The sequence below is a fragment of the Choloepus didactylus genome, chromosome 19, assembly GCF_015220235.1.
Source record: "Choloepus didactylus isolate mChoDid1 chromosome 19, mChoDid1.pri, whole genome shotgun sequence".
NCBI lineage: Eukaryota > Metazoa > Chordata > Mammalia > Pilosa > Megalonychidae > Choloepus > Choloepus didactylus.
This window is the reverse complement of record NC_051325.1, coordinates 20,219,171-20,240,403: the sequence shown is the minus strand read 5'-3', so window position 1 is coordinate 20,240,403 and position 21,233 is coordinate 20,219,171. Positions and strand designations below refer to the sequence as shown.

At 36.2% G+C, this 21,233-nt stretch overlaps 1 protein-coding gene across 1 annotated transcript in view; it reads right to left on the bottom strand.

Annotated features, from left to right (window-relative positions):
- The window catches only part of SEL1L2 (SEL1L2 adaptor subunit of ERAD E3 ligase), a 78,462-nt gene extending 60,466 nt beyond the window's left edge, over positions 1-17,996 (bottom strand). Inside the window, exons 1-2 of the mRNA XM_037812254.1 lie at positions 17,949-17,996; positions 12,673-12,838 (exon numbers count right to left, since the gene is read on the bottom strand). The gene's annotated coding sequence lies outside the window, so the exon portion shown is untranslated. The remainder of the gene's footprint in view (positions 1-12,672; positions 12,839-17,948) is intronic.
- Positions 17,997-21,233: the final 3,237 nt, after the last annotated feature.

Sequence of the window (21,233 nt, the reverse complement as noted above, 5' to 3'; positions counted from 1 at the left end):
AGGTAAGAGTGTCTGCAAAAGTGGCTGGATTGACATTAAACTGCCCTTGCTAATTTGTACCACTTTAGACCACTGTTTCCCAAAGGATATGTAAGATAAAATTTAAGTGGTACACAGATGAACTTTAAGGTTTTGGATAGTTCATATATAGATTAGATACATAGATATATAGATATTTGGATATATATAAAAATAAAGAGGGGGAGGGGAGGGAGAGGGAGAGAGAGAGAGAGACTATTTGCCACAAGTGATACTTGTGATTTCTATATACAGTATTTTTCTTTAAAAAAAATGTGAAATATTTCAAACATAACAAAAATATCCAGAAAATAAAAGGACAGCCATATACCTTACCATCACCCCCCACTCCCTCCATACACACACACAATTTAACAGATGCTAGCATTCTGCTTTATTTGTTTTACATATCTCTTTAAGGAAATAGAAGGTTACAGACACACCTGAAGCCTCCTCCCAATGTCCTTTTCCTTTGCTCCTTTCCTAGAGGGGACTAATATCCTGCAGTTTGTATGTAGCCCTTTTATGTTTATATATATATATATATATATATATATATCTCCATTCATAGTATTACTTCCAAACTTTATGTAAGTGTCATCATAGCTTATATACTTTTGCATCTTGCTTTGTCACTTTTTGGGATTTATCCATCTAGAAGTATAAGCAGGCCTCATTCATTTTAACTAATATGAATTGTCTGGTTAGTATTCATTGTATGGATAAACCAGTTTATTTATGCGTTCCTCTACTGATAGGTTTTTCCACATCTATACTACCAAAACCAATATTGTGATGAAAATCCTTGAACACATTTTTCTAATACACACGTGTGAGAGTGTTTATAGGGTATATTTCTAAAAGAACCTGTGCCGGATGTGGGGTATATTGCATGTTAAACTTTATTAGATGTTACCAAATTGCTCTACAAAGAGGTTGTGCCAAATTTACATTTTCACCGGTGACGTATAAGGTTCCCATTTCCTCACGTTCTGGATCAGCCATGGTGTTGTCTGACCTTTTAGTTTTGACAATCTGTATGAAATGTTATGTCCTTGTTGTAAAATTTGCATTTCCCCAATTACTAGTGAAGTTAAAGATATTTACTGGCCTTTGGTTGTTTTCCTTTTCTAAGAATTGCCTATTCATATCCTTTGTTTAGTTTTCTGTTTGATTGTTTGCCTTTTTCCTATTAATTTGTAGATGTTCCTTATATATACATTGGATAAGAATTCTTTATTGATTAAAGAATTCTTAACTTTTTCCCAGACTGTAGTGTTTTTTTTTCCCCCACTCTTTATGATTTAAAAAATACTTATTAAAGTTTGAAATGTTAAAGTAGTTAAATTTTATTACGATCTGGTTTCATTTTTGCCGTTTCTAAGAAATCCTTTTTTATGCCAATATCATAAGATTTTTTTCTAAAATTACTAAAGTTTTTATTTTCACACTCAAGTCTTAATCCATCTGGAATTTATTTCTGTGTATGAGGTGAGGATAGGCTAATTTTACTCTTCTTCCAAATGAGAATCAATTTCTTGCATACATCTGTTGATCCTTTCCCCACTGAGTTTTAGTTCCACTTCTGTCACATATCAAGTTTCCTTGTATATATGAGTCTGATTCTAGGTTCTTTTCTATTTTTCAATCCATCCATGTGCCAATGCCATACTGTTTATACAAATATTTTATAGTAAGAATCTAGTAGGGCAAGTACCACTTCTCATTTTTCTTCAAAATTATCTTGTCTATGTTTAGACTTAAAAAATATATATATATATACACACATCAAATATATATATTTATAAATCCCTTTGGACAATTTTAAAAATAATTTGGCAAGAAATGATATTTTAGTGTTTTGAGTCTTCTTATTCATAGACCACTTCATTTATTCAGGCCTCTTTAATGTTCGCCAATAAAGATTTACATTTTTCCTTTTCTTTTTACATCTTGTATACCTTTTATTAGATTCATTCTTAAGTACCTTGTGGTTTTTATTGCTATTTTAAATACTATCTTTTAAAAATAATTTTGTTTTTTATTTGTTTTTAGTACATACATAGTAATGCTATTGGTTTTTATATATTCATATTTATATCCAGCAACCTTTTGAAACTTATAAATCATGGTTTAATAGATTTTCTGGGATTTTTCTATGTAGACATCATGTCATTCTTCCTTTCAATACTTGTTTCATTTTCTTGACTTACTGCCACGGCTGGGACCTCCAGGATAATGTTAGGATAAAGCACTGAGTAAGAGCATCCTTATATTTTCCTTCACTTTAAAGGGAATTCTTTTAACATTTTAACCTTATTTATATTTTTGTCATAGCTTTTTGGTGGATATTCTTTACTAGGTTCAGGAAATTAACTTTTAATTCCTGATTTACTAAGAATTTTTATGTTAAGTGGTGATGAATTTCCTCAAATGCATTATTTGCATCTATTGAAATGTTCATATGGTTTTTGCCTTTTATCTGTTAAAAGGTGAATTATATTAGTAAATTTAAAAATGTGAATCCATAGTGGTATTCATGGTATACATCCTAGTGGTATACACCCTGGTGCTAAATCCAGATATGCTGATATTTTATTTATATATTTTTCATCTATGGTTATGAGACTCACCTATAATTTCTCTTTCTAGAACTGGTTGTATACAGTTCGCATATTATGATTATATACTCAAAGTAACTTGGGAGGAGTTCCCTATTTTTCTATTCTTTGGAATAGTTTGCACGTGGTAGAGGTTATCTGTTTTCTAAGGATTTGTTAGAACCTGATTACAAAGAAAAATTTTTGGGACTTGGGCTTTTTCTGTTTTGTTCTGTTTTGCTTTAAAAGTAGTCTTTTAAACTACTGACTCTTTTTCTTTGATTGCTATAAATCTGTTAGTGTCCTCTTTTTTCTTGAATAAATTTTGATAAACTATGTTTTCCTAAGATATTTTCCAGTTTTATCTGTCTTCAAATTTATTGTCATAAAGTTGTTATAATAGTCTCTTGTGATTTTAAAAATCTCTAAAGGTTTTTACTATTTCCAATGATTCAAAAAATCTCTACTGTAACTTGCATGTATTTCCTGCTTCATTCTTTTCCTTTGCTCTTTTGTTTTTATATTTTTCTCTCATTGCAGCAGCAAAAGTTAGACATTTAATTCCTTGATTTTTAATATTTCTTTTTTTATAATACTAGATATTTCATCAAGTCTAAGATGTTATATTTTTTTAACATTTCATCCCTGAAATAGAAATGCATCTTACAATAAACAGAATATCATGTTTAATAAGCAGTAGTTTTATTTCTTAATGGTACATAAACAATATTATATCTTATAATTTTGGCATCTTAGAATTGGGAATATGCATTTAAACTATAAATTTCCACTTACTGCTTTAGTGGCATCTTGTGATTTTTAATGTGTGATATTTTCATTATCAAACAATTACAAATATTTTCAGATTTCCATTATAATTTCTTCTTTAAACCATATTTAGAAGTGTTTTTAGTATTTCCAGGCATAGAGGGTTATTTTTTTGCCTATTTATAGCTTGTAATTTTTTTGCATTTGGATCAAGAACATGGTAGAATTATATAGATTGCCTAATATATGGTAAAACTTGTGGCCGAGCGAGTGGTCAATTTTTATAAAGGTTTTATTTCTTTTCTCAAAATACTATATATTCTTTAATTGTTGAATAGGATTCCATATATCTATTAGATCAAGTTTGATTAAGTGTATTGTTCAAATTTTTTAGAGTTTCAGTGATTTCTTGTCTGAGAAATATTAATATCTGAGAGTATTAAAAATCTCCAACAAGGATTTTGGACTTATTCATTTCTTGCAAAACTGTGTTTTTTTATTTTCATATTTTAAGGTTATGTTGGGCAGGTACAAGTTTGGGATTATCAGTTCTTACTGATGAATTGTTTCTTTTAACATTGAGATGACTTCTTTCTCCCTTTTAACGCCTTTACCTTGAAGTCTATTTTGTCTGAAATTAACTTCAGCTTTCTTTTGACTAGTATTGCCTGGGATATCTTTTCCACCCATTTACCTTCAGTTTGTTTTAGGTATGTTTCTTGCAAACAGTATATAGCTGAGTACAGTAATTTTCTTTCAATCTAAGAGTCTCTATCCTTCAATTCTTTTTTTTCTGTGCAGCAGGACAGTATCTTTTGATCTTTCATTCATCAATGCTCCCTTCCACTATGACTAACCTTACGTTTAACACATCTGTTGACTTCTAATTTAAGTGCATATAATTTTCATTTTTATAGTTCATTTTGGTACTTTTTCACAGCTGGCTGTTTCTTTTTCATTTTGATGCCTTGTTCTTTTCTTTTCTTGTTCATTTCTTACATGATTTCTTAACCATTTAAAAATATCTTTATTCCATAGATTTTTTTCAGATTATTGTGCTGCCAGATCAAGTCTTGGGTGCTATGCTTTCTAGTGTGTGTGTGTGTGTGTGTGTGTGTGTGTGTGTGTGTGTGTTTATTGGGGGTGGGGTGTGGGGCTTGATTCTCACTCTGAGTAGATTTTCTTTTTACTTGTACATTTTGTAAAAATTTCTTGAAGCATATTCTCAACAGGGCTTTTTATGTGGGACTGATTCTCATTAACCATGATTGTGGGGCTGTTTCTCCAAAGTGGGTTTGTGTTTGCTTCTGCGAGATATTATCATCTTATTGACCAAAGAAAAGTTTTATATGTTAAGATATTAGGTTAGAAGTGCTCACACACACACACACAAAAAACAAATCAGATGGTGTAAATTCAAATCTAAATCTGTATGTGGTGCAGGCCTGTGGCGGAGGTTTTTTCAGGGAGTTGTTTTCTCCTGTGAGATCCTAAGTGGAGACAAACATCCTTGATGTTTGCCTGTATTGGTAGGTGGTGCTTTTCATCGCTTTTCCTAATCCCTCCTTTCACTTACACACAGTGGCTCTATGAGACCCTCCACTTTATTCATAACTCTTCATTCCAATTCCCTTCTCAAAAGCCCCAATGTCTATTCTCCTTGCCTTGCCTTTAAAATCCAAGGCTTGGCCACTACCAGCTCTGATCACAGCTTGACAAAAACATGATCTCTCATGCTTATCTTTCATCATTTCTAGGACCTCGGTATTTCAGTGACTTTCTTGTGAGCCTTGCTCTACGTTAAAAAACAAAACAAAACAAAATTTTGGTATATGTTAGGCATCACTTTCCGATATTTGTGGCTGAAAGATTTTCACACTAGATTAGCCCACCATTTGCTAGAATAGGAGCACTTTGGTTGTTTTCTTTTAAATCGATTCGTTTTCATGAAACTTGTTTTCAAGAAAAATTTTCAATAAATAGTAGAAAAGGTATCAAATGGTGTGCAGGTTGGGTTTCCTGATAAGTGGATCCTAAGAGGGGAGGGTGTTTGTTAAGAAGGGTGCTTGGGAACCATGCCTGTGAAAAGGAAGGGGAAGGAGTTGGATTAGGCAGAGGGAGAAGCTGGTGCACTAAAACCCTGGGCTCACCCCACAGGATGTTCTGGAGCTAAAATGGATCTTTTGAGTTTTCCCCTTAGAGTTGGGCTGAGATGCTCAGGCATTTATGTGCCTGCATTAGTCAGTTACCTTGGGGGAGGCAGCAGTCCCCAAAGGGACTGACAGCTGAAGGCTCTCTGACCACAGCTCTCCCAGCAAATGGACGACAAGTCCTTCACCAAAACGGGGATCTGAACGGCCCTTCACAGTCTCTGCCACAAATGGATATTCCAAAAACCAAAAAAGTGGAGTGCCAATGACTACACTTAGCTTAGCTGGTCACAGACCACAGAAGCGAGAGAAGAGAATGCTAAGACTGGCTTAAGGTAGGGTTCTGAGAACCTTCTCCAACCAAGACCTCAGTAATGATTGGGCACGAAAGCCAAAACTGATGCTCATCAAGTCTGAGGGATGCCAGGAAGGACTGGTCAGGATCGACAGAAAAAGGAGTGTTCCAGTGGCCGGCAGGAATATGCTCTGTCCCTCTGATGGCCTGATTAATCATTGATTTGTCTTCCTAAGAATTTAATAAGGATAATTACTCTTTTACACTTAATTCTGACTCAGAAGGAAGAACGAGTGGTTGAAGTTATTTTCCTGAGGGAAAATGAACTTGCCATTAAAAAAAAGGAAATGGATGTGAAAGCATTGTGTTAAGGTGTAAAACCATATTCAAGGGTATTCTAAAAATGTAAGGCTTTGTTATTTTTATGTAGCTCCTATTTTGTAATTTATTGTAGAAATGATGCTGAGTCTGGAGTCAGAAGATTTAGGTTTAAATCCTAGCTCTATATGGAAAGAATTCAACTCAATTTAATTCAGCAGTTATTCATTATAACTCTGTGACAGATACAGAACAAGGCACAGATATTATTTTTTTATATTTGAGAAAATCTGACTAAAGGGACACAGGGCAGAGGATTGGAAAGTGGGTAAATATTCTCCCTGTTTTCAAAAGGTGGTGAAATATATTCATATTCTAGAAACCATCTAGATTAACACAACTCAATGTTAATATCTTCAACCGATTTTTATACGTGGTTTGTGAGAATTCCATTAAGGAAATGTGTTCACTTAGAATTAGGAAAGGTTTTTGAGAATAAGTTAGGTTACATCTTGCTTCTCTTTCCTGAAGGACTGATAGATCTGGAAAGCAGCATTTATATAGAACACCTATCCACCATCTTTTATGATATCCTGTGCACAAAATGTTGAGTGGGAATCAAATGAGAATAGGGTTCAAAAATGTTTTTAGCCAGCTCAATAACCATGTGTAATCCACATGTCATTTGAGATGCTTTGACACCATGGGTGAAACTAGATTGAACATGGTTAACTCCATGGCCTGTGAAGTTCCAGCTCTTCTCCCAGGGAAGGTTAGTTTCTCAAGTCTTCCCCTACTTTCTTAACTCCTGATTCCATAGGTACTGTTCCTAGGCTGTATTGCATTGACTCACAGTGAAACTTAACATCTCTTTGAGTTGTCCCAAAAGAATATTCACTCCCACAAAGTATTGACGAGGAAGGCAGACGTTACTGAAGATTTCATAGAGCAGAAAGAGAAGATGATTTATTCCAGTAACAGGAACAACTTTAATGGGCAAGTTAAGGCATTGCTGATTTAAAAATATCAATGGGGGGTACCCCAAATTTGGAGTGTTATTAGCCTCTCAGTTTAGCTCAGCTGGTCACCACCTTTCTGTCTCCTCACATCTTCTCTCTCCATGTTTCTTCTCTCATTCTCTTCTCTTCCCTCCCTTTCAAGAACAAAATGACTAAATTCCTCTCCCTGGCTCCACAGGGTAAGTTCTTTCCATGCTTGAAGCCCTGGCATCAGGGACAGCAGGCTTCTGTGTGGGGTTTGTGGGTGGGGATTGAGAGGAAGTATTTGTCCACCTTCTGTCCACAGATGCTTATTAAGGTGTCTTCTCAAACAAAGTTAGTACACATTTACAAGGCATCCTAAAAAAATTTCTGACCCTCATCACGTTTAGATTTTATCTGGTTGATCGGTGGATGAATTCAAATCTAGAGATTTATGATGGATTATTATGGAATCTAGGCTCTATCCTTGACCCTGTCTTGCTAGCCTCTTTAACAAGAACTTGGGTAAAGGATTGGAAGGCATGTGTCTGGGCTTGCTAGGCTGCTGTGGTTTGGTATAAACAACAAGAATTTATTGGCTCACAGTTTTGTGTCTAGAAGAAATTCCAAATCCAGATATTCTCAAGGTTTCTCCCAGAGTCTGTACATTCTGGGATTGGCTGCTCACAATTCTTGGGGCTTGTACACCTGCCTCCCATCACATGGTGATGTCCTCTCCTTTCTGGCTTCTGTGACTTCCAGATCCGCTTTATGAGGCCTCCAGTTATTCAGATTAAGGCCCACCCTGCTTCAGGTGGACCACACCTGAATTAAAACTACATCTTCAAGAGATCCTATTTACAATGAGTTCACACCCACAGGAATGCAGATTATGAACATGTGTTTGTTGAAGTATGTAATTCAAAATTTTGTATGACAGAAAACTAGGAGAAAAACTAGGAGAATATAGAATGAATTGATGTCATCAGGTTGGAATAACAGTTCAAACCGAACACAAAGAACACAAAGAACAGTTCAAACGAACACAAAGAAATTTCATAGGCATAATGTAAAATCTTACTCTAAGATTCAGAAATTTAGATGAACAAGTAAGGAAGGATGAGGAGATACTTGGCTGTGCTGGTCAGTTTTATGTGTCCACTTGGCTGGGCTATGGTCCCCCAGTTATACAGCAAACACTAATCTTTGTTTTGCTGTGAAGGTATTTTGTAAATGTGATTAAAGTCCATAATTAGTTGATTTTAAGTAAGGGAGATTATCCTAGATTATCTGGCTTGGCCTGATTCAGTCAGGTGAAAGGTCTTAGAGCAAAACTGAGGCTTCCCTTGTGGACACCAGCTTCACTTTGTTCTCAGGATTCCAGCCTGCCTTTATGACTGCCTGCCTTATGGGTTTCGGACTTGCCTAACCAGCCCCCACCACCATATAAGCCAATTTCTTGCAATAAGTGCATATATATATGTGTATGTGTATATATATATATGTGTGTGTGTGTGTGTGTGTGTGTATCCTACTAGTTCTTTTTCTCTGGTTGAACCCTCACTTACACACAGGCAACTAAAGGTTTCAGTTAGCTCTAAGTTCATTAGGTATCATCATGCAAGTTGGTGCCAAAAAAACATCTAACAGAACTTAGATGCAATGTGCAAAAGCCACACTGTCCAGCGAGGTAGAGCAGTGGTGCACTGTGCTCCATGTGGGGCCAGAGATAACAGGACTGTTATGCCCAACTCCAGCTGCCATCATTTAACACTGACTCATGCTAAGATTGGGAAGTGATTGGGGTTTATGTAAATTAAGAATTCTCTAAGAGATGTATTAAGAAATGCCACAAGCTGCCTTGTGTGATGCAGTGAGTTTAAATCACAGATATTAAGTGGAAGCTGGTGACATCTGCCAGGAGGACCTATTGATAGGTATTTGGCTGGATGATCTCTAAAGTTCCCTTTTTACTCTAAGGTTCTGTAATTTTACTTTTAATAACTGTGCCCCTGTGTTTGCTTTTTAGTTTTTCTATTTTTTCCTCTTGATGTTCACTATCATTCACCATGCTGTCACTATGTATGCCACTACCCCTTCATCCTGTTAGTTTATGCCATCTAATCAACCCTGTCTGGAAATCCAGGTGTCTTGGGTATCTTCTGGTTGCATCTCCAGCTTCACTCTCCATCCTTCTGCATCCTGCTCTGTAGTCTGGGGCACGGACTCATATAGGCTGCACAAATGAGCTCCCTTCCCCACCAGAAAGCCACCAGCAGAAGGTGTAAAGGGTAAGAAGAGAGTAAACCAGGGGTACTTATCTCCTGTTTCCCCAGTCTGGGTTGCTCTTGGCTGACCCAACATCACCTAAGATCATAGCTGCTGTCAGACAGTCCTCTCCATGCACCCCATGCTTCTTTCCTAGCATACCAGTAGCCACTACTTCCTGTGACCCTTCAGGCCTGGGGTGATAATGCCGTTGCCATTACTATCTGGAGGGTACACTGGTTTCCCTACATCCTATCCCCACCTTTCAAAATAGTCCCTTTATTAAACCTTTCTCAAATGACCCCATTTGAATGTGCCATTTGTTTCCTGCCAGGAAACATGTCATGTAACTGAGCATGTCAGCATTTCTAGGTCATGCCTAGAGTCACCTCTTCCATTGTTCAATGAGCTCATCTTTTGGGATAGCTGTGAAAAAATGCACTTAAAATATTAAAATTAAAAAAAAATCTTTGTCAAAGCAAGACTGTCATATAAGACAAGTAGAGACTAAGATCAATAAGAGTCCTGCCAGCCCCCACACGAATCTTTCCCTCCTCTGGAATCCCTTGGTTCTCATTTTCCATGTATTGCTCTTATCAGCAGTGGTCACATTTGTTAATTTATGTAAATCTTGATGAATGGATAATATGGTGTTCTAGTTTGCTAATGCTGCCAGAATGCAAAACACCAGAAATGGATTGGCTTTTATAAAGGGGGTTTATTTGGTTACACAGTTACAGTCTTAAAGCCAGAAAGTGTCCAAGGTAACACATCAGCAATTGGGTACCTTCACTGGAGGATGGCCAATGGTGTCCGGAAAACCTCTCTTAGCTGGAAAGGCATGTGGCTGGCGTCTGCTCCAAAGTTCTGGTTTCAAAATGTCTTTCTCACAGGACGTTCCTCTCTAGGTTGCAGTTCCTCAAAAATGTCACTCTTAGTTGCTCTTGGGGTGTTTGTCCTCTCTTAGCTTCTCCAGATCAAGAGTCTGCTTTCAACATCCGTCTTCAAACTGTCTCTCATCCGCAGCTACTCTCTCAGCTTCTGTGCATTTTTCAAAGGGTCCTTCTTGGCTGTAGCTCCTCTTCAAAATGTCACTCTCAGCTGCACTGAGTTTCTTCTGTTTGTCAGCTCATTTATATGGCTCATTTATATAGACCCACCCTGAATGGGTGGGGTTACACCTCCATGAAAATTATCCAATCAGAGTCATCACCCACAGTTGGGTGGGGTGCATCTCCATGGAAACATTCAAAGAATTACAATCTAATCAACACTGATACCTCTGCCCACACAAGATTATATCAAAGATAATGGCGTTTTGGGGGACATAATACATTCAAACCGGCACATATGGCTAATAAAAGACAAATTTCTCAAATGTCCTTGGAAATATTTGTAACGGACAGCAATGAATGTATGCACACTCCCTGGAAGTCTGGAGGAGAGCAAGACATTTCTTTGAAGTTTTAGATTTGATAATTCCAAATGTGAATTTTGAAATCTACTCCATACACTGTTGCTGTTAGTCCTGAAATAAAAATGTTTTCAATAATTAACCATTACTTATTTTCCCCCTAAAACTTTCAAGGAAATTTAGTGCTCGAAAGTTGCAGCATGTTTATCATCGAGTTAAGTGTTTGCCCAAATCTGTTTTGAGAAGCATGGGACTAAAATTTCTCAATATTGTCAGCCTGCTTTTGTGAGGCATTATGATGAAGGGCTAGAACTATGGCAGTAGACAATCTAAGTTCAAATCCCAGTTTCCCTACTTAATATTAGTTTTGTGATCCTAGGCAAAGGACTTTAAATCTCTGTGCTTCAGGTTTCATAACTATAAAGCAGAGATAATAGTAACTTGTCTTAAATTGTGTAAAGCACTTCAAACAATATAGAAACTACTCAGAGTTAGCTTGTTAAATATTGTTATTGTTATTATTAGGTGTAATATAACCACTTCAATTGAAGGGAAAGGGATCTCATTGGAAGGATGACATTATTTTCTCTTTTAAATAGCAGAAGCTCTAGTAACCTCTATCTACCTTATCTGCCAAATTAATCAATGCTTTTCCTTTACCGATGTCCATGGCACACTAATGCTTGCAGCCAGTGGGATGCTTTTTAATACACTTGTGCATTTCCGTTCCTGCCACTTGTATGCTTTCCAAAAGTGAGTGGTATTTGTTTCCAAACATGTTTATGCCAGTTGTACTGTTATTATAATTGTAGAATTTAGTTAAACAATGTGTAAATTTATTAAATATAAATGAAAAAACAAAACATGAATTTTTTTATGTAAAATAATTGGAAATTGGACCACTTTGGTAAAAGAGAGCCACTAAAAAAATATCATCCAATTTGATTGTGGGTGAAACATTTATAAAAGACTGAGGGGAAATGTCTAGAAGGATTCTGCCCATGGATTGCTCCATAAATGTCTTTAGTTTCTCACTCCATTAAAAACCTGGGATGGGAAATCACAGTTGATACAATATGGGTGTGATTTATCCTAGGAATGCCAATCACTAAACCTATACTAAATAAAAGGCAGGCCATGTCTCTATGACAAAAAGTTGTCAAGTGAATGTTTTGAGATACATGATTTAGATTAAAAATAAATTTGGTATGTATATATCATTTTATAATGCCATCAAAAACTGAAATTTTCAATTTTTCTTTGCCAAAGATGTTTCCCTCTCATCAATGAGAAGTTAATAAAATGGTAATTTATACATATGCATTAGAAAAGAGAAAGCTTTCATGCATCAGACTTAAATATTGAAGGTTAACTGTTCTTAAATTTTATAACTGAGCACCAGTTAATGCCTTAATACAAAATCTATGGAGTTAATATTTATGTTTCTAGAATCTTCTTGCATCCAGAGAAATCAGTCAACTTACATCCAGAAAAATTGATCAATTAATCAGGTATGTTTTCATTTGGAAAGGTTTTAAATTGCTAAACTAGAAAAAGAAAAAGGGCACTATATTAATTTTGGTCTACTTTGAAGCACGAGGGTTTCTGTTAGCAGAATAGCTAGTAAATGTTTTATCTACATAATTTTCGATATTTTTTTTTCCTGTGAGTCCTGATTAGCAACCTTATTTTCAGTAAAAATTCTGAATCTAAGATGGGAGCAGAAGTTGACAAAATTTAAGGTTTTTGTATGTAAAGACATTTATGACTATATTCTAAAACTTTTCAGAAAGGAACTTGAATTTGATTTTAGATACATGAAGTCATTTTAAATTTACATTTGAGAGAGAATTCTACTTACAATAATTTTTGTTTCTCTTCAACAGATCCTTATTTTGAATTCCTTTTATCCTTCCTTTACTTTGACTCTTCCTTTTTTCTAAAAAATTTTCCTTTTTATTGGTTATTTTTATCAGTCTTCGTTCCAATATGTGAGATAAAAATAGTTTGATTTCGTTTCCTGATACCTACAAAGAAAAATGTTTCCTTATTTTTTTTCATGTGTAACTTTTTCAAATGAAATAACAGGAAAGTGAAAAATCCTCTATTCATGGCAAAAATACCGATTTAATGCAATTACTCCAATTCCTGCTTTTTCCCAAATCAAAAAGACAGATGACTTCCTTCAGTTTAAGAATTCACATCTTTTACAAATAGAAACCATTTTAAAACCTATTACATTGTCATCTGAAATGCAGAGCCAAGCATTAAATCCTAAATCTTACAAATAAAATAGTAGGAGAATTTAACCAATTTACTCTGCCACTGGTAAGTTGTCATGGTAATATCAATTGTGTGAGCTAAAAAAAAAAAAAGATGAAGATAAGATGATGGTCTTGCTTATACATTACAACACATTTATTATGGTGGAAAAGAGAGAAAATCTTGTGACTTGCTAAAAAGAGCATGTAAAAAAAAAATCCCCAAAGTACTTTTCAGAAGTTATCTAATAAACTTATTTTAATTAGGGTGAAGGACTTGGAGGTTGTTTTGGGGATAGTAAAAATTATTGCAGATTTTAAGAAAGAAAATTAAAAGATTCAGAGAGGTAAATATTCATGGTTTACATGTATAGTTTTCCTTAAAATTACATTGAAGACAACAAAATTTCCTTTTGTCAGTTACTACCTCCAAGGAGAGTCAAGAATTTTTTCTTATTGGTTTGTTTGTTATTTTTCAGTACCATAATTTAAACTTCCTCTTTTCAAGGTCACTTTCCAGTATGCATAAAGCCTTCCCAGAATGGAACATCAAAAATACCTCTGTCCGTCCATCACTTGACAAGTATTTATTGAATGCTAACTACTGGCAGTATAGCTATGAACAGAATAGACAACATCTCTGCCCTCATGGAGTTTATAAACAAAGTAAATAAATGATATAATCTTGGGTGAATACTATAAAAACACAGAGCAGTTTAAGGGGATAGAGTAAGGTGGGTGTGATTTTTTGAGAGGTGATTGTAGAAGGTCTTTCTGAAGAAATAACATTTAACAGATGATTGAATGAAGTGAGGGAGAGAAAGCCACACCAAGTTCTAATTCAGAGATCAGCAACTATATCCCACAGGCCAGATCCAACCTGTGCCTTTTGCTGTGAATAAAGTTTTAGTAGAAAACAGCCAAATCCAATTGTTTACAGATTGTTGATGGCTGATTTTGTGCTCAAAGGGCAGAGCTGAGTAGTTTTCCAAGGACAGGGAGCAGGAAGGGCACAGCCAGCAATGGGTATGTGGTGGGTTCAATCCAAAAAAGGCAAGAAGCCGGTAAGGTTGGTATGGACTTGAACAAGAGGAGCAGTGTTAGCAAAGACATGAGAACAGTGGCTCAGAGGCCAGAGCATGCAGGGATGTGAAGCCATCTAAGGACCTTGAACGTGGTTCAAGGTAGCCAGATTCAGCAAAGAATAAAGGCAAGATACCCAGGTAAGTTTGAATTTCAGTTAAACAACCAAAAAAATTTTTAAGTGTAGATTTGTCCCAAATGTTGTTATGTTAACAAATAGACCCACAGTGTATAAAGGCTCAAAATCAACAGGCAGGTGGTTCAGTCAGTGGATCTCTGCTCCATGCTGTCATTCAGGAACCAGGCAGACAAAGGCTGTGTCGACTAAACATGCGGGTTCCAGAGCCTCCTTGAGCTGAGCACTGATATCCAGCAGACAGGAAGGAAGAGGGCACAGAGGATCATTTGTAAAAAGTGGTTTGGTTTGGTTTGGTTTGGTTTGGTTTAGGTTTGTTATCTTATTTCTAATAAGCCAGGACCGAAAGTGACCCACATGGCTTTCAGCCACATTCCATCTGCCAAAGTTCAGTCACGTGGCCCCACCCGACTTCAAGGAGAGCTGGGAAACATAATCTCTCTGGGTATCAGGAAGAAGAATACAGACTTTGATAAGTCATCAACATTCTCTGCTACAGTAGGACTATCATATATTTGCCACAAATATCCTCTTTTAGGAGGATGTTCCCACCTTTCCTAGAACCTTTTGGAAATACCAAAATTCCAAATTCCAATAACTGTATGTGACACATAGTAGATACCATGCTGAATGAATGTGGGTATTGAAAAATTTTCATATGAAGACCTCTTCAGTTTGAATGAGCCTGATTATTCTAACCTGCAAAATGGGGCTAATGATTAACTATTTAAATAACTAATGACATCCTTCATAAAGTTGTTAAGAAGCATAAATAGTAAATATGAATGGGTTTTATAAAATTTAAAGTGTTAGTAGCTGTAAGGACATAATCCTGAATATAATGACATAAGTCAAAGTATCAAAAATGTGGAAAATAATCTAATCATCTATTGGAACAAGATTGTTAATCTCAAAAACAAGAGATGAGGAGAAGTAGAGAGTGGACATGAGCATTCTAACAAAACCATCAATGCTGAGAGCTGGGCTGCTTGTCCTCAGAGTTTTCATTGTGGCTGTGCCGGTGGGTGGTGGTTGTCATAATGAACCCTCAGTCATGCACTGGAATTGCCCCCTTAGGGGTCCTCAGTTATTCCTTGGTAGTACATTTGGTACTTCTGTGATCACCATCTTTCTTCAATGAAGGCAGTAATCCACAGAGCTCCTAAAAAATTAAATCCTTAAGACAAAGTGTCTCTAAACATTTTTTTTTTAAGTGTCTTTGTGTGTTTTAAAAAAATGTGTCTTGAGGGCATGGAGGACTGGGTATTCTTTTGTGACTCAAAAAATTATAAAGCAAGAATGAGAGAAAAAGGGAAAGAGCAGCTCAACTCAGGCAGGTGTTTTTAAAAATATATATAATGCAAATGGTAATTATTATAAAAGATAACCAGAATTTGAGGTTGAGATAGGGGGAAAGGTGTTTTCAGCCAGATAATATCCTATTCAAGGGAATTGCGAACCAATATGGCAAGTTCTGTGAACTGAGGTTGCCTTATTCTGTGTTCTTCAGTGTGGTGTGGAAATAATGGAATATTGCATCATAGCCATTTTTCATTTTTCTTGCAGTCTGTGTCCTATGAGGCTGGTGCTAAGGATGTTTAAAAAAGCAAATAGTCCAGTGGAAATGGGTGGGGTATATAGTGTACAATAGATACCCTTATCTTTGTATCTGTCATGCTTTTTCTACTTTCCAATATTCTGAGATCTCTTAAAATAGTTTACAGTTTTCTTTTGGGCCTAGGCTATATATGGTAAAGCTGAGGTCCTCTTCTATATTTGCCATATAAGCCTCACTGACTAATGCTGGACATTGGGAAGGACACTTAGGGTTCTGGGCAGCATCCTTGACCCCAAGGAGTAAGGAGCTCCTTGGTTCCAAAGGTGGCTTTCTAGTGTCACTGGGCTGGCACTGCATATCACCAGCTACGAAGAGCCCACAAGAGAAAGCAAGATGACCACTGAGACTCCTGTCCCTTCAGCCTCCACCTGCCCAAAGATAAATTTTTGAGCTGTAGGCCAAGATCACTTCTGTTTCTGCAGATGATAACCTCCTTGCTAATTTGGGGATGCTGCAGTCATGGTGATGGGGAGGAGGTATTGTTGGAGGGGACTAGAAAATGTTGCAATGTAGAAAAGAGTTTTAAATTTATATAAACTTTTTTTTCAAAGTTTACTCCTTTGATCTGGATTTAAGATTTATTCATCAATAACATTTCTTGAGTGCCTGCCATGTGGGCAGTCACTCTTCTAGTTAATAACAGTGAACAGCATAGTCAAAAATCCCTGTTCTCATGGAGCTGCTTTTCTAGTGATAGGAGAGTGACTATAAACATAATAAACCATGGTATGTGATATAGTGATGATTCTAAGAGGAAATGTAGAGCAAAGAAGGCAGATGGATAGTATTGGGGTAGGGTTTGCAATTTTAGATAAAGTGATTGCAGATCTAAAGAATGTGCAGGGAAAGAATCTCCAAAAAGATGACGCTTGAGCGAAGCCCTGAGAAGGTGACAGACATTTCAGGCAGAGAGACAGAAAGGTGATGTTCTGGTTTGCTAATGCTTCACTGAAGGATGGCCAACGGTGTCCGGAAAACCTCTGTTAGCTGTGAAGGCATGTGGCTGGCATCTTCTCCAGAGCTCTGGTTTCAAAATGGCTTTTTCCCAGGACGTTCCTCTCTAGGCTGCAGCGCCTCAAAAATGTCACTCTTAGTTGCTCTTGGGATGTTTGTCCTCTCTTAGCTTCTCTGGAGCAGAAGTCTGCTTTCAAAGGCCATCTCCAAAATGTCTCTGTAAGCTGCAGCTCCTCTGTCAGCTCCTGTGTGTTCTTCAAACTATCCCTCTTGGCTGTAGCAAGCTCGCTCCTTCTGTCCGAGCTTACATAGTGCTCTAGTAAACTAGTCAAGGCCAAAGCTGAATGGGCAGGGCCACACCTCCATGGAAACTATCATCTACATTTGGGTGGGTCACGTCTCCATGAAAACACTCAAAGAATTACAATCTAATCAACATTAACATGTGTGCCCACACAAGATTGCATCAAAGATAATGGCGTTTTGGGGGACGTAATATATCCAAACTGGCACAGGTGGCCTGGCATGTCTGAGGACCAGCAAGGATCCCGGTGTGTCTAGGAAGATGTGAGCAAGGGAGAGAGCAGACAGCAGTAGGAGATGACGCCAGAGAGAAAAGAGTGCGGCCAGACCACCCCGCTGATAAGGCAGGCCATTGCAACATCTTTGGTTTTACTCTACATGAGATGGAAAGCTACTAAAGGGTTTTGAGTGAAGGAGAGACTTGAAATTGTTTACATTTAGACGATTATCCTGGCTGCTGGGTTGACAATAGACTGAAAATGTTGAATCCCCTACTTCCAAGATGCTAGAAGACATCATGAGGTCAATATGTTTAATAAGCATCTGTGCCTCTCTAAGCCAGACTTGGTCCTGGTCCTTTTTGTCTTAATTTAGGACCTCAGGCAGGCCATGGAGGTCTTATTCTCTCACAGTGAGTAAATGTTTGTTGAATGAATGAATGAAATTGATTGAGAATTTAAAAAAATTAAAAAACAGAAACAATAGTCAACCATTACTCATTTAAGAAACTCTGAGCCTCAACTTTCTATTGGAAAAATAGAATGATTTAGAAAAATATTTACCTGTGTGGTGACATTTCTTTCTTTTAGCTTTTTATTATGTTTTTCTGCTTCGATACCTGTAATAACAAAACATTTTTATAAAATTTGAAAACATTTTCTTTTTAAAATTTCATTAAATATAATTTATAGCTAAAAAAGTTTTTAGATAACTTTTAGAATTCAAAGAATAATAGTTGAAAATAATTACAGTTTAGAGTTACTAATAATGTATTGCAAAATAATTCTTCCACTGACAATTTTTAGATACAACTTGGCACCAGCAATAATTTAAATACTTTAATCAAGCATTCTGAATTTGAATTACTGGCATGAAGGAGTTCTACAAATAATAGAGCTAAATAAACAGTAGAAACTTTTCTGACCTAGAATTCAAAGAAATGGTATCTATGTAAATAAATACTCTTTATTAATGGAGAATATTTAAAAATAGAAAAGGGAATATAATCTTTTATATTTTTATCCATATGACAAAGAAGCAGCAAACATTAATATAATTGATAAAAATATCTGAGAAATATAGACTAGTATGATTATATCCGGCTTTTCTTATTTCTTTTTTTAATCATATTTTTTTATTGTCTAATATATCATATATACATAGAAGTGTTAACTTTCCAAGTAGCATTTAACAAGTAGTTAGAGAGCAAATTTCAAAGAATATTATAGGTTACATTTCCACAGTTTCAGTTATTTCCTGATTATGAAATATAACATATATACAAAAAGGTAATATCTTTCAAAGTATGATTTAACAAATAGATATATAGGAAGTTTCCAGAGTTGTTAGGAATTATAGTACTGTAGTCTCAGTTATTTCCTTATTGTGAAGTATAACTTATATACAAAAAGTTTTCAAATTATAATTTGACAGGTAGCTATAGAACAAATTTCAAAGGATGCTATATGTTACAGTTCCACCATTTCAATTATTTCCTTCTTGCTATTCTAATACCCTAGCAACTAAGAAGAATAAAATTATATAAAGATTCAGTATTCATAATCCTTTGTTAAATTCCATCTTGTCTGTTGCTACACCTACCTCTAGTTTAATTGCTTTCCCCATTCTTCAGGGATGTCTAGGCAGTGATCACCTAACTTGTTTCTGTTGAAAAGGGGTGTCAACTTTATGAGCAAAGGGGGCGTATCTAGTTGATGTTCTTGAAGAGGCTATTACCTCTGGGTTTGGGGACTTAGCTGGTATAGGAGTACTTTGAAGGATTTAAGTTTCTGAAGCATAAACTTAGTGAGTGAAGCTTTTATAGTCTCAGATAGGGATCCAGGTATTCTTTAAGGTTTTGGGGACTACTACTGACTTGGGCTTATCATATTGTGGTCATTTGGCATATCTAGGTGAAGCTTGCATAGGAGTAACCTCCAGGACAGCCTCTTGTCTCTATTTGAATTCTCTTAGCCACTAAAAACTTATTTTGTTGCCTTTCTTTTTCAAAAAGCCATTTTCAACCCCTCGATGCCAGGGTCAGGCTCATTCCTGGAATCCATGTCCCATGTAAGCAGGAAGGCTTGCTCATCTTGGGGGTCCTGTCCCACATAGGGGGAGGGTGATGAATTTATTTGCAGAGTTAGGCTTAGAGAAAGTCCACATTTGACCAACAAGAGAGGTTCTCTGGAGGTGACTCCTAGACATAATTATAGGTGGGCTTAGCCTCCCCTTTAGAACCATAAGTTTCACCAAGCAAGCCTCAATATCAAGGGCTTGTCTTATAAAATAGGGGCTTCCTAAGTTCCTAACATAGCATACGTTATGTTCATGATAATCCATCCATATCACACATCATCATCACTTAGTTGTACAATCCTCATCACTCTCCATTTTAAACAATTCTAATGACCCAAAACATCTCATAAGGCCTTGGAATTTGAGAAAAAAAATTTCACAAGAAGTTTTTAAATTTTAATGAATCTTTATACAAAGTAAGAATCAACCATATATATATTATACAGAATCATATATATTCATTGGATATTTAATTTCTGCACAGTGTTTGATATTTCTTAACTTAGATATTTAGAAAAACAGTCTTCAAAAATTGATGTGAGTCCCAAAGTAATTTGGGTGGAGAATAAAAATATATATGCAGGACCCCCCGAGGAGCTGGGGGAAAATGCGGAGGTGTTGGACTTCCTTACCTGGATTGTTGCTGATGTTCTCACAAACATTGAGGACTGACGGCTTGGTGTGCCGAGCCCTCTATCTTGGGGCCTGCCCTTATGAAGCTTGTTACTGTAAAGGAGAGGCTAAACCTGCTTATAATTGTGCCTAAGAGTCTCCCCCTGAGTGCTCTGTGTTGCTCAGATGTGGCCCTCTCTAACTAAGCCACTTTGGCAGGTGAACTCACACACTGCCCTCCCCCTAAGTGGGACCTGACTCCCAGGGGTGTAAATCTCCCTGGCAACACAGGATATGACTCCTGAGGATGAGTTTGAACCGTCATTGTGGGATTGAGAACACCTTCTTGACCAAAAGGGGGATGTGAGATGAAACAAAGTGAAGCTTCGGTGGCTGAGAGATTCCAAATGGAGTCGAGAGGTCACTCAGGTGGACATTCTTATGCACTATATAGATAACCCTCTTTAGGTTTTAATGTATTGGAATAGCTAGAAGTAAATACCTGAAACTACCAAACTCCAACCCAGTAGCCTTGACTCTTGAAGACAAGCGTATAAAAATGTAGCTTACAAGGGGTAACAGTGTGATTGTGAAAACCTTGTGGATCATACTCTCTTTATCCAGTGTATGGATGGATGAGTAGAAAAATGGGGACAAAAACTAAATGAAAATTAAGGTGGGTTGGTGGGGATGATTTGGGTGTTCTTTTTTTTACTTATATTTTTTATTCTGATTCTGATTCTTCCTTGTGTAAGGAAAATGTTCAAAAAAAGATTGGGGTGATGAATGCATAACTATTTGATGGTATTGTGAACAGTTGATTGTACACCATGGATGATTGTATGGTATGTGAATATATCTCAATAAAACTGAATTTAATTTAAAAAAAATTGATGTGAGAAAAAAATAAAGTTGACTTAATTAAAATTAAAAATTTGAGTGCATCAAAACTTTTAAGGGAGGGAAAAAGCCCATAAAGTAGGAAAAATATTTGCGAATCATGTATCTTTTGATAAGAGTTTAGTATCTAGAATATATAAAGATATGGAGAATTCCTACAACTCAGCAAAAAAAGACAACAATCCGATTAAGAAATGGGAAAGGACTAGAATAGACATTTCTCTAAATATATACAAATGACAAATAAGCACATCAAG